We start from the raw sequence: 8,879 nt of genomic DNA on the forward strand, positions 1-8,879 counted from the left end.
CCCCACCACCCCACCAGAGAGCTATCTGGCCCATGCACCCCCCCCACTAGAGATACATCTGACCCACCTCCTTCCCCTCCACCAGAAAATGATCTGGCCCTCCCCCAGCCCCCCCGCCGCACCCCCCACCCACCATCAGTGCTACATCTGGTCTGCCTCCCTTCTCCCTCACCACCGATCTGATTTAGAGACCTGCTGGGAGGTCTGAATTTACCTCTTCAGAAGCTAGAGTGCCCGAAACAGGCCTTTGCAACAAATCTGATGAAGGGGAAAATGCAGCTAAGTTTGGGCCTCTAGTCCATTAAATCAATTTAAATGCATGCAAGTGCATTGACGTCACACCCGTTTCAGGCACGGCCCTAATTGCATCCATTTTCAGGCCTTGGTAAAGGGGGAATTGGCGCAGACACGGGCATGGTTTATGCTATTTGCCTCACGCCTGACTTTATCAAGTTTTTGCACCCGAAAACGGGAGCAGCACAATGGTAAAATGGGGCCCATCATGTTTCCTCTTGCATTGAACTAAACATATCGGCTGGATTTTTTTTTACAAGATGAAAAAGTACTTAATCCTTCTTAAGAGACGGTAAGAAGTCTCATAACACCCGGTTAAAGTCCAACAGGTTTATTTGGAATCAAATTCCAATTAATGATTCCAAATAAACCTGTTGGACTTTAACCTGATGTTTTGAGACTTTTTACTTTGCCCACCCCAGTCCAATGCTGGCATCTCTGCCTCAAGGCTTCTTAAGGGAGGTATTTAGTAAGTTATTCTTAGGCTACACCTTCTTCTCAATCAGTACCATCATGCAATCCATGGACAATCAAAAATACCAATATTAATGCAGCTATTTTCTAGATCCTATCAATACCTAGAAACACAGAAAATAAAAGCAGGAGTAGGCCTTTGGCACTTTGAGCCTGCTCCACCATTCATTTTGATCATGGCTGATCACTGAATTCAATATCTGTCTGACTTTTCTTATTTGTCAATTCAGCAAAGATTCTGTGGACCATTGAAAATGACGATCGTGACAGATCCAAATTTTAGTGTTGGGGAAGGGGCTTGATTCACACAGCTAGGAAGCCTAAACTCATTTTCACTTGGCATTGAGTTCAAAAAAAAATGTTGACTACTGCAAAAGTCTTAACCCCAAGTGTGGGAGTCATGACTAATGAAGTAGAAATAATTGCTCTTGAAAGGCAGATCAGATCGGTTTAAATGTCATGATCTCAAGCCTTTGAAATTCCCCAATCTTCAAACTGAGAAAAACAAGCTGAAGCTATCAGTAAGAACTGAAAAATGTTTGGTTAACTGCTTTGATTGAGAGAGCATCTTGTGTAGTTTGGGGGAAAAAAGTCTGATCATGCAGTTTCAATGGTGGTCCTTGTTAACATGTCCCAAAGGACTATTATTATGTCATTAAGAATGTTGGCTGAGTTTCAAAATCTATGATATCCTACTAGGGAGTTCTGAATTCATAGTTTGATTGACATAATAAAGGTGCTATTAAAGGATTTGTTTTTATGTGCGTCTGACTAGAAGTTTATTTTTCTTCACAAGAGATTAGCTACCGAAAATGATTTAAAAGATTTATAAGATTTGAAAGGTTTCATGAATAAAAAGTTTTTCTTTACACTCTCAAATGTGTATGATTGAAAATGGTATTAGATTTTTAGAAGTATTTTCCACCGCCACATGGCTCCTGGTATCTGTCTATGGTGGATATTGGGTTAATAGCTATGGAAGATGCATGGGGATTTGTGATAGGGTTCATGAATTGGCATGGGTGGGATTATAATGGGTAGCGTGGTATGGGGTGACTGGGTAAGGGCTAGAGGGCCTAACTGCTTCTGAAACAGGGTTGAAGTCATAGGACTTCTCAACAACCTACCTGGTTACTTACCTGCCTGTTTGGCCACCTAGCATCTGCTTCCAGTGTCGCTGGACCTGAATCTATCCTATCCCCACCTGCCTACAGTGAAAACTGTCACCAAAGAGGCCCTCTAAACTTAGGCAGATCTGCCAAGTCAAGATGCTTCCTGACTCCAGCTACCTACTTCAATAGCAAAAACTGGTCCTTAGCTTTCTTAAATATTTCTGACAATTCCTATATCCTCCACAGTTTGGTTATTAGTTTAGCCTTATTAGTTTGCTTTCATGTCAAGTTTGACAAGTGCCATGGAAATTGGCAGAGTGATGCACATAATTAAATGATTCTTGCCTTTGGGAAACTTTATTTGCATACTTGTGGGCAAGTAGTCCATGGCAGTTCTTACAAATGTTTTGCATCTATATTGACAATCCAACTTTGAATGGTGGCTGTTTGTCAATGTTCTCAGCTAATATATCGATTGCTGGTTCAGCAATTGTTATAGTTTCCTCATCTCAATGCGATCCAACAGCACTAATCTCTGGGGCTATTGTCAATTTAGCTCCGAGTAGCAGTGTTAGTGTAATTTCTGTGATATGTACCAGTTCTCGCAATTCTACCTTAGATTGCTTGTTTTAGTTCTATCGTGTAGAAAAAATAAAGCCCAAAATGTATTTTGAAAAAGTTGTATTCAAAATTCACCTTATTCTCATATTTCTCACAAAGAAATTCTTCACATTTCATCTGATTACTGACATGGCCACTGTTAACCCTTTTTCTCTGTTGTAAAATCTTCTTAAAACTCTCTTTGGTTTTATCATTTAAATTATAAGTCATGATTTTCCATTGTAAGGCATTCATTACCCATCTGATTTATCCAGGACAGTGCTAATTGGGTGTTGGCTTCTCTAGTAGGGCAAAGCCCAGGAACTAAGGCAAAAACCAGCAGGAAAAGGATGTATGAAAAGGTTTAAACAGACAGCACTGTGGTACTCACACTCGCTGCAGGCAGACAGGATAAAGTACAAATTACTATATCTCAGATGGCACAAAGACAGTCATACTCCAGATAGTATCGCTCCAAGGTTACAACAACTATATGAAAATTTATATCACTTATCAAGGCTCCAAAATGTCTAGAGGAACCATTGTGCCTCTAGAAACTTAATTGAGATCCATGAGATGGGACAATTAACACCCCATTGAAATCAATTTGACAAACGCAACACAACACTTTGATATTGTAAACAGATAGATAAGAGTTGTCCAAAAAACAAATAAGACTAAAGCACACAAGACAATGCAACCATATGATGTAATCAAAAGCAGAAGTGTAACCAATTCAAAGTAACAACATGATGACCTGATGTAAATGTAACATAAAAAGAAAAGGGTATAAGAATCTGTAAGAGTAGTTTGGAGCAAGCTGTAATTACAGCTACGAGTTCTGCTCTCTGCCATTCATGTTGAAGTTCTACTCAGTTCATTCATTCCCTCCTACAGCTTCTAACTTTGCTCTTCTTCAACTTGTGCCACAATTTGCATCCAGCACAAAGAGCAGAGAATGCCTCACTTTACTGTCTGATCTGAAATAAAACATCTCTGCTGCCTTCTTGCAGAATTTATGCTAACACCCCTGGAGTGGGACTTGAACCCACAACCATCTGACTTAAGGATAAGAATGATGTTGCTCAGGCAGGGTTGGCAAATGTGCAGCAAATAAATTATCGATCAATTAGATCCTGTTGCAGTATAGTTGAGTAATAAATGTTGGCTTGGGTACCACAGCAATTTTGCTAGGTGCTACCTTCATCTGAATGAGCAAGCACCAGTTAGTTACTTTTTGTAACCTCCATGCCGGTTTATATGGGACGCCTTCCAGTTTCGGAAGTTAGAGACGCTTTCAATGTTCAGGTTGACCACGTGTGCAGAAGTGTCCCCAGCTAAAGCTACTTGAAATCCATGTTTTCAGAGCTGGGGTTGTGACTGGAGTCACTGTGAATCATCCTCATATGTGGATAGCACATATGGTAAGGTGGCGGATGGGAGACAAAGACAGAAAAATAGAAAGCAAAAGTGGAAAGCAAAGGAAACAAGGGTTAACACTGAATAGGGCCATAATACAAAAGAAATGTATAAAATGTTAAAAAGACAAACCTAAAGGACAGTACCCGAAGACAGGAAGTACTCGCAACAAGGTAGATGAATTAACAGTGCAAATTGTATACAAGGGTATTAAGTGATTGAGATTCTGGAGTCATGGCTGCAGGGTGATCAAGGCTAGGAATTGAATTTCCAAGGATATTTGTTATTTAAGAAGGACAGAAAAAAAGTGGTTGGCAGCGCTGCCTCACAGCGCCAGGGACCTGGTTTGATTCCTGACTCGGGTTACTGTCTATGTGGACTTTGCACCTTCACCCCCTATCTGCATGTGTTTCTTTCAGGTGCTCCAGTTTCCTCCCACAGTCCAAAAATATGCAGGTTAGGTGGATTGGCCATGCTAAATTGTCCATTAGTGTCAGGGGGTCGAGCAGAGTAAATATGTGGGGTTACAGGGGTAGGGTCTCTGTGGGATCATGGTCAGTGAAGTCTCAATGGGCCAAAAGGCCTCTTTCTGCACTGTAGGAATTCTATGATTCTATGAAAAGGGGAAAGGAGATGGGGTGATGTTTTTAGTTAAGGATGAAATCTGTGCAATAGCGCAAGTAGATATTGGATCAGAAAATCTAGATGTAGAAGTAGTCAGGGTGGAGCTCGAAAGCAACAAGGATGGTAAACATTCCGGGGAGTTGCCTATAGGCCTCCAAACAGTGACAAGATAGGTGATGGCACGAAACAGGAAATTTGAGATACATGTAACAAGGGTACTATGGTAACCAGGGGTGACTTTAATCTACATATAGATTGAGCAAATCGAATAAGCAACAATACTGTGGCAAATGAATTCCTGGAGTGTTAATGAAATATTTTTAAATCAGTACAATGAGGAACCAACTAGGTAACATATTATCCTTGACTTGATATTTTGCAATGAAAAGGAGTTCATTCATAATCATGTTGTATGGAGTCATTTAGGAAACACTGACCATAACATGACAGAATGCTTCATTAGTATGGAAAGTGGAGATGTCTGATCTGAGACCAGAGTCCGAAATATAAACAAAGAAAACTACAAAGTTATGAAATGTGAATTGGCTAAAATAGATTGGGGAACTTCATTAAGATGCATGATGGTGGACAGGCAATGGCTAATATTTAAGGAACAAATGTATGCATTGCAACAGTTATACATTCCTTTCTGGTGCAAAAATAAAACAAGGAAAGTAACCTAGCCATTTCTCCACGAAATTCACGATTTTCGGGTTTCATTGGATCTCGAGCCCTCTCCGCCAACTCCGCACAAAATTGCCCCCCGGCAAGTATCATTGTTCAAGTCATTTGCATTCATAAGGATTAACTAAGTGTTTATTGTACCTCACATAATTTCAGTTCCCAGCAATAAATGGTCCTATCAAACTAAAATAGAAGCAAATTACTGTGGCTGCTGGAATCTTAAAACAAAAGAGAAAATGCTGGAAAAGCTCAGCAGGTCTGGCAGTATCTGTAAGGAGAGAAAAGAGCTGACGTTTTGAGTCCAAATCACCCTTCACCTTTTCGCATTGACAAAGGGTCATCTGGACTTGAAGAGTCAGCTCTTTTCTCTCCTTACAGATGCTGGCAGACCTGCTGAGATTTTCCAGCATTTTCTCTTATTGTGATCAAAGTAAAATATGTTTTGATAACAATATTTTACTTTCTTGCACTTCTTTCTTAATGAGAGCCACCCTTTGTCTTTGTCTAAGCTATCTGTCCTTTACTTATTTATTTCCTTGTCCTCTGTGTCCTTTTAGCCAGCTTCATACCTGTCCATCTCATCTTAATTTTTGCTGTCATTGATCGGCTGTCATTTTGCTATCAGAAGATGTCCTTCATGACTACGCTGCTTGTTTGTCCTTAATATTATAAGGAAATCTCTCTTCTGACTGTTGGTTTTTCTCTCTCTTTTTGCTGGCAAACATCGTGGAGAGATAAATGTTGGGCATTTTCAGGAGTTAAGGATTAATAATCAAATTTCTCTTTATTGTCTTTATTTTCTTTATTCTCTTATTGGAGCAATATCCTTCACAGGATTAAGAAAGCAATAGAGCGGTATCATGGAAGAAAGCATGGGCTTACCTTCTGCTCCGAATATCAGAGTCTGACCTACAAGAAATGCCTCTGCAAGGAAATAACCGACCGTGAATAAAATTCAAAGTATTCAAGAACAGTTAGGTCAGGAGGTGATTCTTGAAATAAGTAATTTTGGGGTAGACAGCTGTGACTATTTATGGAACTAGACTAGTTTAAAAGGATTCAGCACTAGATAGATCATGAAGTCTTATCATTTACCTTTGTTGTAGGCAAACTGAGGTTTAAAAAGAAGCACAATTTTCCAGTCAGTTGGAGGACTTGAAAGATACAGGTTGGAATACTCCGACTGTTCACACCCCATTGTCACTGCCAGTGAGACTGGAGAATTTGGCACTCAGCTAAATCTCCGTTCACTGCAGTGGGACTGGAGAATCCCAGCCACGTGTGAGGTCGGAGAACCTGGCCTGCGAAACCTAAAATGCTACTCTTTGCATACAGTTGGAATTTACTTATGCTATAGGTCAATAAACTCTATTCAATGTATTCCACCAACACGTGTCTCATATTTATTTGAAATGTATTGTTGTGCACCATAGGAGGAAGGAGGTTGATTAACAGTTAATATGACAATTTTTCCTGATAGTATAAGGGGTATTGTTACTCAACTAATAATCCAAAGACCCATACTAATGCTCTGAAAACACAGTTTCAAATCCATGGTTGCTGGGGGAATTTGAGTCCAAGTAATAAAGCTGGAATAAAAAGTTAGTGTCAGCAATAATGACCTTGAAACCATCAGATTGTTGTAAAAACCCATCTTGTTCACTGATGTCCCTCAGAGAAGGATATCTTTCCTAAGCAGTAATGGTCAAGAGATGTGCTACACCAGTCAAACAAGGCTCTTAAAATCCATAGAATCCCTACAGTGCAAAGGAGACCATTTGGTCCTTGAAGATTACACCGACTCTCTGAAAGAGCATCCTACCCAAATGTGCCCCCTTCACCCTATCGTCGTAACCCCATGTAATTTTTTAATCATTTGTGGGATATGGACATGGCAAGCTGGCCAGCATTTATTGCCCATCCCTAGTTGCCTGAGGGCAGTTGAGAGTCAACTACATTGCTGTGGCTATGCAGTCACATGTAGGCCAGGCCAGGTCAGGATGGCAGGTTTCCTTCCCTAATTGACATTAGTGAATCAGATGGGTTTTCTGACAATTGGCAATGGTTTCATGGTCATTAGTGAATTCTTAATTCCAGATATTTTTTATTGAATTCACATTCCACCATCTGCTGTGGCAGGATTCAAGCCGGATTAATAATCTAACATTAATCCCACTAGGCCATTGTCATGGCTAATCTACCAAATTTAATAACTTTTGGACACTAATGGGCAATTTAGCAAAGCCAATCCACCCCACCTGCGCATAGAATCATAGGATCCCTACTGTGCAGAAGGAGGCCATTTAGCCCACTGAATCTCCACCAACTCTGTGAAAGCGCATCTTACCCAGGCCCTCTCTCCATAACCCCCCATATGGCTAATTATTTTAACCTACACATCTCAGGACATTAAGCGGCAATTTAGCATGGCCAATCCATCTAACCTGCACACCTTTGGAGTGTGGGAAGAAACTGGAACACACAGAGGAAACCCATGCAGACATGGGGAGAACGTACAAATTCCATACAGTGACCCAAGGCCAGAATTGAACCCGGATCCCTGGCACTGCGAGGTAGCAGTGCTCACCACTGTGCTGCCATGCCAGCAATAGTTAATCTAAGTGACGCAAACTCCAACCAAAATAAAAATTGACCTAATTTGATATCACTGTACCACTGACACATCTCTTGAGGCTATTGTAACTATAACACAAGATATCAATTTCAAGATATCAATATTGTAACTATTACACAAGATATCAAGATATCAAGCTTCAGCCACCATGTTGTCTTTTCTTGTACAGCACCATATTACTGCAAGAAAATCAGCCAGCGCAACAATTTATAGATGATGATTATATATCCACGGTTAAAACCCAATCAGTGTTCTGCACTTCTTATTTATCAGGTTTAGCAATTGTCAAACAAATCATTTCCTTTTAAATATAGCTGTAAAATTGTGCAAAAACAAAATCAGTTTAAGATTCATCCATCCAAACCTTCTGGTTATTATTAGAGATTAATAGTGAGCATATCCGTTTAAAATGCAGAATTTTGCATAAACAGTAAATATTCAAAAGTGTTATGAAATAGCCATTACAATTTTAATTTTAAAAAAATCTCTCCTTTACTCTGTCTGTACCCTGATGTTTGTTTCATATTTTAGCAATATCAATGCAATAAAAAAAATTACACACCAATAAAATACCTTGGGCTTACAGCGAGGGATTTTTTTATTTCCCAAATTTGTTTTAAATGTTTCATGAAGAAATTACTCCTGTGCATTCAGCAGTCATTTCCCAGGCATAACACAAATTGTAGAAAACTAAAATTTATTTATCCAATTAATCTCAATGTGTTCTTGATATTGCTTAGTTCAGAGTCACCTTGTGTAATAAGCTGCCAAGGAATATACGTTTCAGAGGGTTTTTTTCTTAAATATCGGTCTTGGCGCTTTTCCATTTTTCTTTCCACATGTCTAAGTTTTTAAAATCTTTACTATTAAGTTATTACACAAAAGCCACGGAACTATTTTCAACATTTTGAGAAGCAGAGTTTACTGTGGTACAAATGATAACTCAGTGCAGGTGGCCACTCAGCCCATTGTAGCTGTGCTGGCTCTGGAGAGAAACCCAATTGTTTTGCTCTCCTATCCTTCCCCCAAAGCCCTGC

This window comes from Carcharhinus amblyrhynchos, chromosome 10 (genome assembly GCF_965287045.1).
Source record: "Carcharhinus amblyrhynchos chromosome 10, sCarAmb.v2.hapA, whole genome shotgun sequence".
Classification (NCBI taxonomy): domain Eukaryota; kingdom Metazoa; phylum Chordata; class Chondrichthyes; order Carcharhiniformes; family Carcharhinidae; genus Carcharhinus; species Carcharhinus amblyrhynchos.